The sequence below is a fragment of the Branchiostoma lanceolatum genome, chromosome 19, assembly GCF_035083965.1.
Source record: "Branchiostoma lanceolatum isolate klBraLanc5 chromosome 19, klBraLanc5.hap2, whole genome shotgun sequence".
NCBI classification, from domain to species: Eukaryota; Metazoa; Chordata; class Leptocardii; order Amphioxiformes; family Branchiostomatidae; genus Branchiostoma; species Branchiostoma lanceolatum.
The window spans coordinates 5,185,415-5,202,438 of record NC_089740.1 but is presented as its reverse complement, the minus strand read 5'-3'; the positions used below and the strand labels follow the sequence as shown (position 1 = coordinate 5,202,438).

At 38.7% G+C, this 17,024-nt stretch overlaps 1 long non-coding RNA gene across 1 annotated transcript in view; it reads right to left on the bottom strand.

The window, feature by feature from the left end:
* Positions 1-15,518, bottom strand: part of LOC136425709 (uncharacterized) — a 29,638-nt gene extending 14,120 nt beyond the window's left edge. The window contains exons 1-2 of the long non-coding RNA XR_010754112.1: positions 15,396-15,518; positions 10,973-11,054 (exon numbers count right to left, since the gene is read on the bottom strand). This is a non-coding gene — a long non-coding RNA (uncharacterized lncRNA). The remainder of the gene's footprint in view (positions 1-10,972; positions 11,055-15,395) is intronic.
* Positions 15,519-17,024: the final 1,506 nt, after the last annotated feature.

Sequence of the window (17,024 nt, the reverse complement as noted above, 5' to 3'; positions counted from 1 at the left end):
CTAACTTATCATGCCCTTGGCTGTAATAATATTGTCATTATCAAAATTATCTCTAATGAAAGTGTAAGAGTAACCTCCATTAACATTAATCTGGAAGGTTACATATACCTGTCACTTTGAAAAACAATGGGTTTGAGAGATCTCTAGTGCAGCACCCCCAGGTATGCAGAGTCATAGACTCATACAGGAGTGCATTATACTGAGGGACGTTGGGTTGGAGATCTGTTTGGACATATCTTTTCAGGGTGTCAGGAATTATGTACCCTGGTGAGATTATGTTAGTAGACATCATATGACAAAAACATAATGCTCAAATTTGGACAAAACTTCTCCAAAAGCTTAAATTGTCTGCATGCCTTATCACATTTTGTAAGTATTACCTTTTATCAAATTTCATCCTATAACTATCAGCTTCTTTCCATTTTTCATATCAGATGTTATGATGACCATGCACTTAAAGTAATTGTTTGTATTTGAATATCCATGTTTTCCATGTCTTGATCCAACATGAAGCCCAAGTCACAATCTCTCTACAAAACTTCACAACAAACTTTCCTTATCATCATCACCTGACACTGACGCAGACCAGAACTCAACCGGATTAATCGCCATGGCAACAGACAACCAATAGCAGGTGCAATACCCCCTACTTTCCACAGTCCCCATGTTGGTTCCTGTTTGTACTGTAATGTTTGATAAGAAAATTGGGACTAAGTGTGTGTTAGGAATTTACAATCTTGACAGTAAAGAGAAGTAATTGTAAGGATTCACCTTGGGTGGCCAGAGGACTATGATTTTAGGAGCAGTTTTCAAAAAGCTTTCAGAGAATCTAGGGTTTGAAATACTTTGTCAGTTGGTTGCATACTGGACAACTTGGGTAAGATATTGGTTGCCACAAGCCTGTAGGCAGGGGGGATTTGGGGGGTTCGGAAGAACCTCACACACACTCCGAGGTACCCCAAAAGAATGTTCAATGCATCATCTCTTGACTGCACTCTTTTCGACAATTTGCGTTCCTTACTTTAATCCACTCAAAAACGTAAGAAATACCATTTCAGAGGGTTGAAGTTTCGAAATTTGTCTCCAACTTTGGGCACTCGCTAGTCCCAAAAGACTACAACAGACCCCCCAAATTAGCCAACAACACAGGCATAGATTGTGTGTTTGTGTGTGTGTATATGTGTGTATGTGTGTGTGTGTGAGTGTGTCTGTCTGTCTGCCTGTCTGTCTATCTATTTAAATAATAGGGGAAAATTACCATTTTTACAGCCACTGTATAGTGCTACTTTACAAGAAATAACTTCTCCCAGCACTCTAATGTTGGCACTTCCCATTAAAACTGCCACTGGTGACCTAAAAATGTCTCCCACCTACTTCGGTCCTGTCTGTCCTGTTGTTGCACCACCTCCATGGTGCCTGGAAACCTCCTACATACCTCCCATGCTTCAGAAGCACCTCTACTGCTAGGGATTACCAAATCGTGACTGGAGCTTGTCTTTCGGCAACAACCTTGTGGCCTGTCACATGGACTGGTCTATTTGACAAGCTATTTTAGTAGGGATAAGCCAGGAGGAATTTCCGGAATCACTTCTGAGGCAAAAGTGTGGTGCGAATGCAAACCGAAGAATGAAAAATGCCAAGAAACTACAAAGCAGAAGTATCTTATAATGAAACAAGTAGCTAGGAGGCCCAAAATCGAATCGTTTCGAGGTCTCACATAGACCTTCCCACCTACCAAATATGAAGACAATCCATCCTGGCATTCTCGAGTTATCGTGTTGACAGACAGACAGACACATACACACACGAACGCTGTGCAAAACACAAACATCTCAGCAAAGGCAATAAAAAATAACTTTATCGAAGAGATCGAGGGTCTCTGAAAGATCAAATATGTTATTCTATAAACCCATTTCTTTCTACAATGAACTAACCCGTAAAAGATTTCTGCCAGGTTTTGGCGTGGGTTTCAAGTACAAAACAAAGAGTTGATGGTCCCGTGAGGATTTCTCAACAGAGGCTTTGTATTTACCTGTTTGTGGTCTAAACTTGACCCGGACTAAGCCTGCTTATTTTCACTCCTCACTATAACCCTGACCCACTACCCCTTTTACGTACAGTCTAGCTTACATTCTTGGAATGTTAGAATATGGATATTATAGAGGGTCTGCATGGGGGGTCCCTACAACGCTTTACCTTGCAATAACTGTGACCTACTACCCCTTTTACGTACAGTCTAGCTAACATTTTTGGGATGATAGAAATATTAATATTATAGAGGGTCTATATGGGGGGTCCCGACAACACTTTACCTTGAATTCAGAAGAACACCCAACGTACATTTGTAATACGCAAAAACAAGGAAGGAAATTACGCAGAATTTGGTGGTCTCAAAACAAATTACATTGCATAATACAGCTTTCCCGATTAATTACAGTAAATCAAATTAATTAGGGTGCCTACGGCTTATGAAAAAAGGCATGCCTACCCAAATTATCATTTATAGGCTTGCAACCTACATGTTAACATTACCTATAACACTTTGATTTTTCCAACCTAATTTACATGGAAGTTTTCATATACAAAATCTCATTCATGCAACTCAGAACACTTAAGTGACAGTCTTTAAACTGCTACTCAAAAACTGAAACAACAGTTCAAATCTTATCTTGATACTCAGTGATAAACTTTGACAATGACTAACTAGGTATCCAACTGGCACCTGAGAAAATAACTACACCTGTCCCTAGAGCTAGGAAAGGAAAGGAAAGTGATCTCTAACCAGTTTAGCTCAAATGAACTCAATGAACAGATTATGAGCTAATCTTCAACTGGTCGTGACAGAGAAGACAGACGCTATGTACAGTGTTTATAGGTTCATTGTACCAGGGAAATTCCCCTAGCTCTTTTCGACAAGCACAATGAACAGTGGACCACAGCTTATTTAACGTCCTGTCCTAAGGACTGCGACCCTTTCCGGCAGCGTGCATGTCGGATAAGCGACACAGCCGGGATTGAACCCCGGGCTTCTAGTTCCAGAGGCAAGATAGCTAGAACTAGCTCCCTTCCAGCTACATCAACAGTATCTAATGTTTAACCATTTCCATGTCAAGGCTGCAATGTTGATAAGTACTAAGGCTTTATGATTGACCCATAACACCGTTAGGGTTAACTCTGTCCACAGGGGTAGGATCAGGTTCAGATGAAGGGATAGGGCTTGAAATTCAAATTTTGGGAATGGGTGCACCGGTGATGGCTGTTTCTTTGCTGTCTTTGCAGCCATCACCTAGCCTAAAGATTTAGGTGCACAGAAAGAATTTTGGGTGCACAACATAAAGTACAATGTCAGCAAAACGTATTTCAAACAATTAAAACAAAGGCTATATCGCTTTTTCTGATTCATAAGTTTGAAGAATATATAAGACTATAAAACAGTACAATAGTATACCTTTACCCTATATCTAGGTGCACTGGTGCACAAACTGTCAAAAATTAGGTGCACGTCTCCAATTTTGGGTGCACAAAGGTGCACATGCACCCAGTATTTCAAGCCCTGATGATACTTACTGAAAATATCTGGGTGCACTGGTGCACAAACTGTCAGAAATCAGGTGCATAGATCCAATTTTGGGTGCATAGAAATTAGGTGCATAACTCCAATTATGGGTGCATAAAAATTAGGTGCATAGCTCCAATTTAGGGTTCATAGAAATTAGGTGCACAGCTCCAATTTTGGGTGCACAAAGGTGCACATACACCCAGTATTTCAAGCCCTGAGAAGGCTTGAAGGTTCAGACGAAGAGGTCAACACTGTTTGCATGGATGAGAAAGTCAACTTGACCCTGACCAGCCCTGTTTGTTTAGTAACCACAGGGGATGTAAGAAAAGTAGCCAGAGTGCTGGTCTCTACAGAACTACTGTACCTGTACTGAGTGGTCAAAGGGTTTCTTTTACACCTGATTGGACAAGGAGTCTGCAAACAACAAGGTGGCATGTTGCAAAGGATCGTGGGAATAAAAGGGCAAAGTGGGGGGGGGGGGACAAAACTTGATTGCATACTTTCCTTCTGGACTAGAATTAGAAAGTGTGTTTCCAAAGCTGAGAAAAAAAGCTATCTTTTTAAATGCAAGAAATTTTAAGTTTAAAGAGATTGCATAAAACGTAAGCACTTTATAATACCAAGATATGTATTGAAAAAAGCGGAAAAAAAAGTATTTCCAGCCTCGAATGTGCTTAACATTCTTTCAATTCTGTTTTCTTTGACTCTGTCAAGACAAACAAAAAAATGATAATGGTTATCATGAATTTTCTTGTTAACTACTTAAACCTAAAATGTTATTTTTGTCCTATCAAACCTTGACCCCAGTCCATTGTAAGACAATCTTCATGAGTCATAGGTTAATGGGGAACACGAAAATGATGTAACAACTACTTTTACACATAACCTGTCAGCGTGACATAAACAATATAAAGATTACATCTGACCTTTGCAACATTTACATGGTTACTATGCAAACAAACGCACTCTAAGAACACCTGAAAGCAAACACTCAGACAGAACCACTCCTTCGAGGCTACCGTAACATTATTCCAATTAAAACTTCCTGAACACTGTTTACTAAACTTGAACCTTGTCCTTTGCATGGTTTAATACAGTTACAAGTGGTCTAGATTTCTAAGGAACAGCTGAAGACTGTCAACTCAGAGTGCCATACATTCTTAAGTAAGTCCCAAGGAGAATGAAATTAAGATTCCAGTCATACATATCTCGGGAGACCCCGCCCCCACTTTCTTTAGAAGCCATAGGGTGACCTCAGACGGCCTTACTCAAGGGTACGAAATTCTCATAACACAAGACAAATTCCAGCTGTTATGGGGATGTTTCGTACTTTATTTGATTTAAGGTCTGGGATTGGGCTCTTTCTCACGCATCTGTCCTTCCATCCCTAGACGGAATATTATAGCTTTGCCAGATACAAATTTCAACCATTTCATTCCTCTTCATGAATATACTGTAAATGCTGAAATTGTTGCAGTGGTTCAATGTTTTTGTGGTAACCTATTTACCGAGAACTTAAAACTACAGCAAAAATGCTTGTTTTGTCTTCTGCCTGCTTACCCCCTTGTTTCAAAGGCAAACTAAAAATCACTGTGAACACTCCATTTTCTCCCTACTGTGAAATTAAATCCCCTCGAACCTAAAGGCATTTACAGTATATTGAATCTATCAGGTTGTCAACAGTGTCAGAAAACGTCCACAAAAATTAAAATGCCAAATTTGTCCCTCAAAATGTGTGAAATACGCATTTCACAGGGTTGAAATGTTCAAAATTTCCTGGGAGAGCATGTCAACCCATAAACTCAGATTTTATAAGAGTATCAACATACAATGTATGTGGTTGTAACATACACAAGCATCACAACATTGCGTCTTCAATATTACATTTTGTATATAGCTTAGAATCTACATTTGATTTTGATATTTTACCAGAAGCCTGAATTCTTATATAATAGAATTAATGCTTTGCCTTACATTATATTTGTTACAGTTGTGCAATTAAATTTGACTTGACTTTAAACAAAAGGCGCATATGGAATTTCATACAAAAACATATCTTATTCCATGTCCAAGGCTAGTTGAAATTCAGTCAGCCAAGCTCCCACTGTCATCACTATTCACACAAGAGGCCGTCCTTCATGAGTAAAACATCGCTATGGCGGTCACCTCCGTACCCCCATTTCACCCTTGGAAAGATAAGGACTCCATTAGAATTTCACGCTAAAGATGGCAGAGGAAAAGTTCCCTGAGCTGTATAATACCCCTCTTTGTCAGGGATATGTTTCAAACATGCCTGCGAGGTGTCCGCACTTTGAAGGAGACTTTTGTGGGCTAAGCTAGATTATCGGGATTTCGAACCTACCCATTCTCGGAAAGAAAGATTGAAAACCATCTTCGTTGTACATTAGGTAAGGGTATGCCGTAGTTTATAACTGTGCGGCGCTAAGTGCAATTTCTGAAGGTGTATCCATCAAATGATCTATGACTTTTCACTTGAAGCTCTAAGAGCAACCATTTCAACTGGAAAGCTGTGAATTGTTCACATTTTATATAAGTCTGCCAACAAATGTATTGTGCGAGGGCTTTTATCTGGAAAGTTGTGAGGAAGTTTCCGAGATAGAAAATAGCTATACTTTGTCACGACATTCTAGACGAAAGTATTTCTGTATTACCAATAAATTGTGCGCTAACTCCCGGAATGGAGGGCTACTGTACTTTACCATTAAAAAAATGACAATTTTTAGTGGATGTGGATTTATATATTTCTTATATCGAAGTAATTTACATTTACAAGTTTTTGTACCATGATTTTCAGAAACTCAAATGTCAAAATCGTCATCTTTGAGACAAGACATAGTTACGCACCTTTGATTTTAAAAAATGGTCTCCATGAGTGTTTTATATTGTTCAGGTACAGGTACACTAGATGCCTAGGTCCATATCTGTTCACAAGTTTAGAGGGTCTGCAATAATGCTCTTTTCCGTAATGGAAAGGCAGCTTATTTTTATTTCCCGTAATTCTTAGGGAAAGTCATCTTAGTCACGAAATTCGTAGCAATGCAACCAAATTTTGCGTAATCACCTTCCTTGATTTTAGAGTAATACGTAGGGGGTTCTTCTGAATTCAGCATTGTCGGGACCCCCCATGCAGACCCTCAGTGTACACTGCCCTACCCCAGTACATGATATTGTGTAAATTTTAGGAAAAGCACCCCCCACCAACAGACACAGGGAATCTATCTTCCCTTCTCAGCTTGACCTGGTTACAGGAAGGATATGTCAGATAAACGAAGATCCTTCCTACAAAAAAATTCCACCAACAAATCTGCCAGGAAGCCATCCCTATCTCAACCACCAAACGGACATAAAAATAACTCCTGACAACCACAACAATCAAACTTTCCACCTATTATCATCATATCCTGTGGGCTCATTAACAAATACCAAAGATCCTTCCTTCAAAAAAATTCTCCCAACAAAACTGTCAAGAAACTGTCCCTATCTCAACCACCAAATGGACATAAAAATAACTCTGACAACCATAATAATCAAACTCTCTACCTATTAACACTATATCCTGTGGGCTCATTAACGAGGGGGTGCTAATTGGAATATGTGTTTACGTTATCGGGATATGGTAACAGAGAAGCCACCCAAATTTGTCCTGTGCAATCGGAGGTGCCAACTTTCCCACAGATTGTGATGGTGTTCCCACACGCTGTGGTGTGTGCCCACCGGATTAGGGACAGGATAGTTTGACTTCTCTGGTTTCTGGTTTGCGTGGGGCACTTGGGTTTCTCACGAGCTCCTCTAAACATGCATGTAAGACTCTTTCTCTTCCAGACAAGATCCCCACATAGCTGGATTTGTCATGCACATGGTCGGTACTTCAAACAAACCTCAAAGGGTAATTTGCTGTCTTCTATAATCTCTCGGAAGACGTAGGATCTGTCTCAGTTGTACATGTGTTTCTAGTGCTAGGCATTTTCTCTCTAATCCCCTCCACCTAATAAAATATCTGCGACGAAATAAGCTTCTAGTCCTATAGACGTAATAACAAAGAAGAAAATTACTAAAACTCTATAGCTTGCAAGTATATCTAGATTTGTATGGAACCATAGGATACAATTTGAAGGAAATACAACAACAAAGAAACTGAATTTGTCAAGCTTGCGTAGAAACTTCAAACAAACTGCAAACGTTAATTTCCAGGCTTCTATACCTCCCTGTATATCAATGATCTTACAGCGCTTAAAAAATTTAACAAAGAGAAAGAGCGAAAATTCTTCAACTTGGTTGTTAAAATATCTATCTGTTGCTGTAAGATTCTATTTTAAAGAAGATGCCTTACTATGAAAAAGAATCCAACACACGTGATGTGATGACTTGGTTAAAACTGTAGCAGGAATAGCCTTGAAATATATACACAAGGCACGTACGTATTAAGGGATATGGCTACATTTCTTTTTTTTTAGCAATTCTTCTTCATATCTCACTAAATTACAAAGGAACTTGATTTATTTCAATAAGACCAAAAAAGGGCTTCAATTGAGCTCTTGAAATGACCTACATGTAAAATGATTGACATATGAGATACTGATCAGCAATAAAGTAAAGCTACTGTGGTCAAAGGACCTGAACTCTTTACAGAGATGGGAATCAGCCTGGGAACTACAAACCTTATCTAAAAGATTTATTACCTTAACCCTCCTACCATCAAGTGCCAGTGAATTATGCAAGAAATTACAATGGCCTCGTGACATTGCTAGGGTTAAAACCTGCTAGCTTCAATATTTTTCATTGATTTTGATTATATAATAGCCTAACTATCTGTTGGTTAGGGAGAGTATCGGAGCCATAGTTAACTAACTAGGATGACTCAATAAATAACTTAAACTTTACAAAATTATAATAATACAGCTTGTCTGGAGCAAGTTTTAATACTGTATCTTAAATTGGTGAATTTTCTTCTAGAAATTATACTTTCTTTTCCAGCAAACATTTTTACCTGCAATTCATTCACTAACATTGAATAACGTTCAGGCTAAGTTTTAGAGTGTTTTGGGAACTGAAAATTAGTTTTTGTAGCAATTGTACATTCCAGACTATATCTGCGATGTGTATAGTGATGCTTGGCTAAGATTGAAGTGGTGTTATTGGCAAGCATGGCTACGCACCAGCTTCCATGTAAGGAACAGCCAATACTAATATTTGTACAAAGAATAGTGTTAAAGTGAGATCATGATAGCTAGGACTACAGTTAAATCTAAAATGACATTGTGATGCCTGAGTGTTAGAATATTACATTTTTACTGAATCACGATTTCTAAAATTTGCTTATCTATGGATACAAAGCCGTGTATATGCTATAAATCATCATGCATATAATAAGAATCAGAGGTTTTCTATCGCAGGAATTTTTTTGATAACATAAAATGATAAATAGCCGGCGTGTCATCTTGATTTTATGGCGTAAAAAAACCAAACACGGTCAAACCTTAGAATGAAGAGGAAGCACTCTTTGACCGTTTTACTTTTCAGCAGTTTTTTTTAGCTACAAAAACCAACAAATTAAATAAATGTGGCCTAAATGAGACATGGTTGACTTGACAGCACCTCAGAAATAAAGTGAAACACATGAGAGAGGACTGACCCTAAGATAACCCTAGCTTATCTCTGAAACTAATGAGTAACAACTTGGACAAACAAGACAAGGCATGGACTAGGTGTAAGGCCAAAGGTCACAACATCAAAGAAATCAAAAACAAACCTCTCCAAGCATGATAACTCATGAGTGTCAGCAGATAACTTTACTAAAGTGTTTTAAGCAAGTAGAATTCTAGCCTGATTTACTCGCGCTTATAGCAGCCGCGCCGTAACCGGTCAGCGCGGGAGGGGACCAAAAAAAAACATGGACAGCTGGAGTTTGGGTTATACAGACTACAGTAGAATTCTAGTTGTAATGCTTCCAAATGAAGCGTAATGCTTTTTTGATAGCTGATATAATGATAGTGCAATGCAGTGTAACAGTGTGGTTCAAGCGGCACTTACTGACCAGTCTAATTACTGGTCTGGCCCTTTTAGCCTAGTGGTAAATGCGTTGGGTTTCTATGCTAGCGGGCCTGGGTTCGATTACCGGGAGCTACAGCTTGCATTTATAGACAAAGCTAAAAAAAAATTCATGATTGCTTTTTCAGTTTGGCAAATGTGATCATATTTCTTGATTTTTCTAACACAAGGTGACATATCCATCCGCTATATTCTTTGTCATCATTTACGTCATCTATTGCACTTGCTAACTTAATCAAAATAATCTAAAGAACCATCATATTTCATTAGTTTGGCCTATAAATTCTTGATTAGCTTGACATTTTTCTAAACCTAAGAAGACATATACATGATACGCTATATTCTTCATCATAATTCACGTCATCTAATACACTTGCTAACTTAATTAAAGTAAACTGAAGGACTATCATATTTCATCCGTTTGGCCAATGGGACAATACATTCTTGAATAGCTTGACATTTTTCTTAACACATGAAGACATATACATCCACTTACATTCTTTGTCATAATTCATTTACGTCATCTAATACACTTGCTAACTTAATTAAAGTAAACTGAAGGACTATCATATTTCATCTGTATTACCAATTCTGCTTCAGTGGACTATTACAAGGCATTTGAGATTATTTACGACAGACATGCCGAAACGATTGGTCTGACTCTTGTTAACAACACGTTTTATCGTCTCTACTTTCCCGTCACCCTGGAGAAAGTAAACCTGTCCCAGAATGTCTGGTTTAAACACTGGGACACTTGATAAGGGAGACTATGTAGTGACTATTTAGCGAGTGACATTTCACTGTTCTAGGTCTACTTGAATGTCAAGCCAACTGAACTACCGTAAATACATTTAAGTTCACAGTGATTTTATGTTCGCAGTTTTTACGATGTCATCTTCGCTGCGGACTCAAAACCACTGCCAAAATTTTTGGTCTCTTTTCTGTCCGCCTACCCGCAAACTCAAAACCAACGCGAACACTATATTTTCTCATTACCAAGAAATTGAATCATCGCAAATCTAAATGCATTTACAGTAGCTGCTACATATTCAAGGCCAAAAAAATGAATAATCTATTGCCACTCTCTTTAGATCCATTAATGTATTTATCAGTTTCAGAATTAGACAAGAGGTACATTCTCTATCACTGCAATCTTTTTTTTCTTTTCATAAACTTATCTACGAAATCTAATAGTCTCTGTTTTTCCTCCATAGTAAAATGAACCACTTTCAAGGACAGTATATAATTTGCAAGTAGACTCCCCAAGGTCAAGGTACTTCACAATTATGCTACATTATCACAGCTTGGTTTCTTAAGTTTACCACAACAACACACCTGGCTTACCAGATACAATGTCTTAAGGGCGACTGTCAACACCTGTATGACGCTACGACGAGATCACTCCGGCCGTCCAATGGTCGCCAACCTGCAACATGTCACAACAGACACCATTCGCATTGTTTACACATATACCAAACAGACAACGGCAAAACAGTCATCACCTAAAAGGACTTTCCAAGATGGTAAGCGATAGACAGGCCCACACACACATCCTATACAACCCCTGGGAAAGGATACACCCCAACCACCAATACAAACCCAAGAATGAAAATCCTTGCAAGGCGTCGACGGCAAGTCAAAACAATTCCTTTATCCGGACACGGAGCGTGCCACCAGTCCGCTAAGAACGCTGATAATGATACAATAATTTATAACTACTCAGTCATGTTTATTCTTCTTCGTAGACAAAAGCAAAACAAACCGGAGAAAACCCTGTAGGTGATTTGCGAATTCCGCCGGCTTGTTAAGTTACCTAGCGGGTATTGAGAGTCCAGGGGGGAGGTATTGTAGGGGGAGGTTTTGTTAGCTGGCTAAGAGATCAGTTCATGTTTTCTTGGTGCCCTCCTAAGAAAGGTACATGGAAATCCGATCACTTTACCACTCGAAAGGTGACTGAAAGACATTATGGTGAAAAAAGGGGGGGTCAGGGGTTTCTGAGGGAAAATTGACGAAAACACGGCAAACCGATCCCTCCCGCGAAAAGAACAACATGTACTTCGTGGATTAGCTCACTGGTATGTTAAGAGTTAACATATATTATCCATTTACGTACTACCACACCAGCAGCTCCCTATTTAAAAGCACATGTACACACTGTGTCAGATTACAACTAGGATATACCATTTTGATCCTGAGGGGAGTACGAAAAATCACAACCATCTATTCTAAGAAAAAATATTTAAACTACAACATTAGACGGTAGATTTCGACACTAGCAAAAAGACTACATACTGTGTCAATACACAATTTATATGAATGGTATGTATGCGTTGATTACAAATGTACTTTAAAAATAGATTCTCCCTCTACACAATGGATTATTCCTTTGAGAAGGAAAGGATACACATCAATCAATGACAAGTTTCTCCAAACAAGTGTCTCCAATAAATCTACAGGTATTTGTTCTCAAACAAAATCACGATTCAAGATTATCAGTTGCAAAAGCTAGGGGTAAAGACCACTATTGATGGCTTAGGCCATGTTGATTTAATTATATGGATGACATCTATCCATACATAAATTTTCATCAGTTTTCACCAAAAAATAAGTTTTCGGCCATACTGTAAATCGTAAAAAGCAGCCGCAAAAGAGAAAATACATGATGTAAATTGCAAAAAGATATTTTCCGAAAACAGATATCAATGTCGTAGAATGCCAAAGTCAATTCCAAAGTCAAAGAAGACGTTCCGAAAGTATACCCTACTCTGTGTTTTCAGTTTGTTCATCCTTATTTTTTACCAAACATCTTTCAGTTTTTGGATCCCCAGAGGATGTCATCCATATAATCAAATCAACATTTATATAATACCTTGTAAAAATCTGTATGCTAAGATGCCTTTGTTTCGGTTCTCACTTTATGCCAGAGGTTCGAACTGTATGAGTGCTTTCACTAGTTAAGAGTGAACTGTGTTGAGTAAGGATAGCATGGAATGTGGACCAGGATATCCCACCCGCATGTCTGGGGATTATAGAAAAGAGCTCCTAAAACAACACGACCTGCAACAAAAGGGGAGGGGGGGGGGCACTACCACTGGATAATCATGGATGCATACCTGTTTCTGAAGAACATAATCAGCCATTTTAGCAACAATACATAAATCGGTAATTCGTAGCCTGACCGCTCTAATTTAGTATAGAGTGTTATCGGTGCATTTTGCAGAAAGCGCAGTTGGCATCTGAATTTAGCGTAAAGCATATAGCGAGCCTGGTAAATTTTATTCAGCATGCTTTGTAGTCACTGCCTTCCTCAAGTTAGCGTAAAGCGTTGTCAAGACCCCCATGCAGACCCCAAAATAATAAAGGGCTTCTCCATTAACAATGGGGGATGCCTCCACAACATATTAGCATTAAGGGCTTTTAATGTTTTCAATGTCAGGAAAGGAGCTACAGCAGTTCAGCAATTCAGGTCAAGTTTCTTTAAAAAAAGAAGTATTTTTCAAAAGGGTTGCGAGAGGGATAAATGTTACATGTATTTATGTATTCATGTGAAAGAACAACTTCTTTCTGAACTGAAAGTTCAAACAATCAAACCTTCTACTTGAAACAATCAAAAACTTCTACATTTGTACTTGAAACAGTGATTTTTCTGCAAAATGTCTCATATCTTATGAAAACGTTTTGCACAACAAAACCATCTTAGTGTCTTACCAAAAAATAACTAACATCACTCAGTTTCTAAGTATGTCTTACATGTAGAATTTGGTATGCATAATATGCAACTAATGTAATCTTGTTTGTTGTGGATTATCACTGTTGGGAACTTCCTAGCTCCCAAAGAATTCAAGGTCGAGATCTCGACTGTTTCAAGGTCGAGATCTTGACTGTTTGACACGACCTCAGACAATGGTTGCCTAGCTGATGTAAGAGCTAACATAGACGTCCTTGGATCATTGTTGACAGCTTAATTCAGTTACAATTTGTACCAAAACACTGCGCCGTATCTTGATAAAAACAACTCGGCAAGGTCACTTTCGTTAACTGTGTAAATAGACTGAGGTTCTCTCTAGCGTCCGTACTTCCGTCAAAGAAGGGAATTTTACTGCACGAGACAGGAAAATTTTTTAGCTATTCCTAGACAGACAAAAATCCAAAATTTTGTGACATTTTCGCCAGTTCGTCAACTAAAACATCCCACAAACTTAGGATAAAACAACTACAGTATATAATATGTTATATATATGTTGAGACAAAGACATTTATTTACACATTAACACAGAGGAATTACTCTTTAAAAATATTCTAAAACCTCTCCTCAATTTTTAGACACAAGGTTTCCTTTTACTTTGATAAAAAAATTATTCTATAACACAGAAGAATCACTCTTTTTGAAAAATAATCTAAAACCTAAAAAAATAATCTAAAACCTAAAAAACTAAAAATATTTTAGACACAAGGTTTTCTTTTACTTTGCTAAAGCATCTATTCTATAACATCGCTCTTTTTTTTTAAATATTCTAAAACCTTTTCTAGATTTTTAGACACTGGCTTTCCTTCCACTTTGACTAGTAGCATACATTTCTAAACAAAAACTAAAAAATCTCAATAACAACAAGCACTCGCAAGAAATAGTAGGTCATTCGTTCCGAACATTTACCTTTGTCATACCGAAAAAACACCCCCAATGCCGAGAATGCATGACTAGCGTTGAGTGACCGAAACACACAAAAACAAATATCAAAACCCTCCAACTTTCTCAAACAACTTACAACTCAAGAACCCATCATAATATCAGTAACGATTACTTTGAACTTGACTTTAATAAGAACATTGTTGACATAAGAATATAGCAGTTTAAGGATGACAGTCTTAAAGGAATGGTGGGACCAAGATTAACGGTTGAGGGATATGTAGGGTATGTTTGTCTAGACAATTTACACATAGCCTTTAGAGTTTAGCTTGTAACTATAGGAGGGTCTGGCAAGGGGGCTTGGAGGCTAGCCAACAAAAATGTTCTTTCTAGAGCCCGAAACAAGTAGCGTTAAAAGTGTGCAACCATGCTATGGATGAAGTAGAAAATACTTAAGGAATAGTGTAAGACAGAGCCAAGTTTGTGCCCTAGTTGCGTGAGAAAATAGGTTACAAAAGTAGCTTAAACTGTAAGAAAATGGGGTGAGAAAAAAATACATTCGCCCCCCTCCCCAAACCCAAACTAACGGTCCACATGGTATTTTGCATGCAAGGTCTAAAAAACGGTTATGACTAACAGACTTGCCTGGCTCCTAACATCTGCAGAATCTCGTCGGAAGAGGGGGGCGAGTTTAGCGGAGACTTTGCAGGAAACCTAGCGGGCTTCCTCTCGATTTTTACCGCAGCTCGAGCTCGAAGGGTCCCGGGCTGTGTTTTACTTTTCAGGGAACCCGACCTCACTGTATATGTACACAGAGACAGCAAACAAAACTGGACAAACCACGAGCTTCCAGCGATGTCACCCTAATAGATCACTCCAAGAACGTCCTACCGAGCAAAACAAATCTACACATCCCTACGGCACCACTATCTCCTTAAAGATCTAACGGACACATTCTTATAACACCTTTAGGGACTTAAGTGCAACGCTCGAAAATCTACCTTGACAAAAATTATGTAGTGTAATTTACGTTACCAAATTTACCCCGGTATTAGATTTTATATCTACAAAAATGATTATAATTTGAAAGCTGTTTAGATCAAGGCTTTTGTCGTAGAGTTAGAAAAGAGAGACACTTACCGAAGAGTAAAGGTTTATGTGTTTTTCTGGTAGCGTCTTTGTACAAGTCACGTCTTGTTCTGCCGGAGTCTCCAAACCAAATGTGTCGATTTCACAAAACCGGAAGTGTGTGGGTTTCCCCGCCAGACACAACCGACCAATCACAGCGCTCCCTCATATAATTTCGCGCGTTTGACGTCACGGGGCGTTCATTACACTTATGGTGTACTTGGATACTCTCCAAGCAGATGTTCGGTTCCGGCTGATTTTTGACATGTTTTATGCGTCTTTGTCGGGCTTTTTTATATTGTCCCGTTTTCTTTGTTTGGCAGGCGGATAAAAGGCAAACGGGACAAAATACAAAACCCAACAAAACGCCTAAAACATGGCAAAACATTAGCCGAAGCCGATCCTAGCTCTGCTTGGAGAGTATATACTTGGAAGCATGACAAAGAACAGGAAGTTAGGAACCCCCTTTCTGCACTTCACCGCAAGTTGTGAATCACCTGTCATGTTGGCACAATACCGTGCCTTCTAAGAAGTATTATCCCATTGTTATTCTTCTATCCGTGAAAACGCTTTGACTTTGACACTTCCGTTGATGCGACTCTAAACAAAGAGAGACGGGTTGAGTAAACCGAACGAGTGTTTTTCAACGCTTTACTTCGTCAAGTTCGTGCTTTGTCAACGACACATACACAGTTACGAGCCACAGCCCATTTATTTTGGCAGCGGCCCAGGGGCGAGGCTTGGGAGAGGCGTCACGCCTTAACATGCAAATACGAACATCTGTGGAGTCATCTAATGTTTTATCCCACTAAACCAGCTGTTGTGTCGCACCTATGTTTTTCGTAATATCCGTTATTATAAGACGTTGCAATGGTGCCAAAACAGAGAGTCTTGACTAAAAATATGGCTGGGTTGATAAGATGGTAAAATTGGGTGGTTGGCCAAATCTTCAGTCATTGCCAGGGATACACTGCTTGGCGCTGACCAGGATTTGGAAAGAATTTTGGTTACGTGACTATATCTTCCGCTTGGCATGGATAACTATATTGATTTTATCAATACAGCCACAAGACTAGAGTTCCGGTGTTTTAAAGCGAGCCAAATCTACTAACCAATCTAATGGACCCCTTTCTATTGTTTTGTAGACGGTCAGAGATAGACGTTGTATCTTTCTTATTTTCTCCGCCTTTCTTTGTTTCTTTTTCTTTCTATGTTTCATTTTTCTCCAGCTTTCATTCATTCATTCTTTCTTAAATTTCTTATCATCATTATTATTATCATCACTTATGACATGATCATTGTTATCAGTTGCAAACTTTATCTATTTAAACAACAAGAAAAAATGAAAAAGTGAGTCCATAAAAGCAAGGTTGCCTTGCCTTACGTATAATTGATTGTTGTGAAGTAATAGAAATTGCCATACGTTGTTTTTATGCAATAAAGAGTTAGTATCATCAATTCATCATCATCATAATTAGATAAATGTGGAAAAAATGCTATCACCTGATCTCTCCAGACTGTACCTGAACACCATCCGTCCATTACATGACTCTCCCGTACGTATGACACGGCTGAGCCACATGCCTGAGACTCACGTACCCCAACACAGTTTGTACACACATCGCCGACCTCCCGTGACAA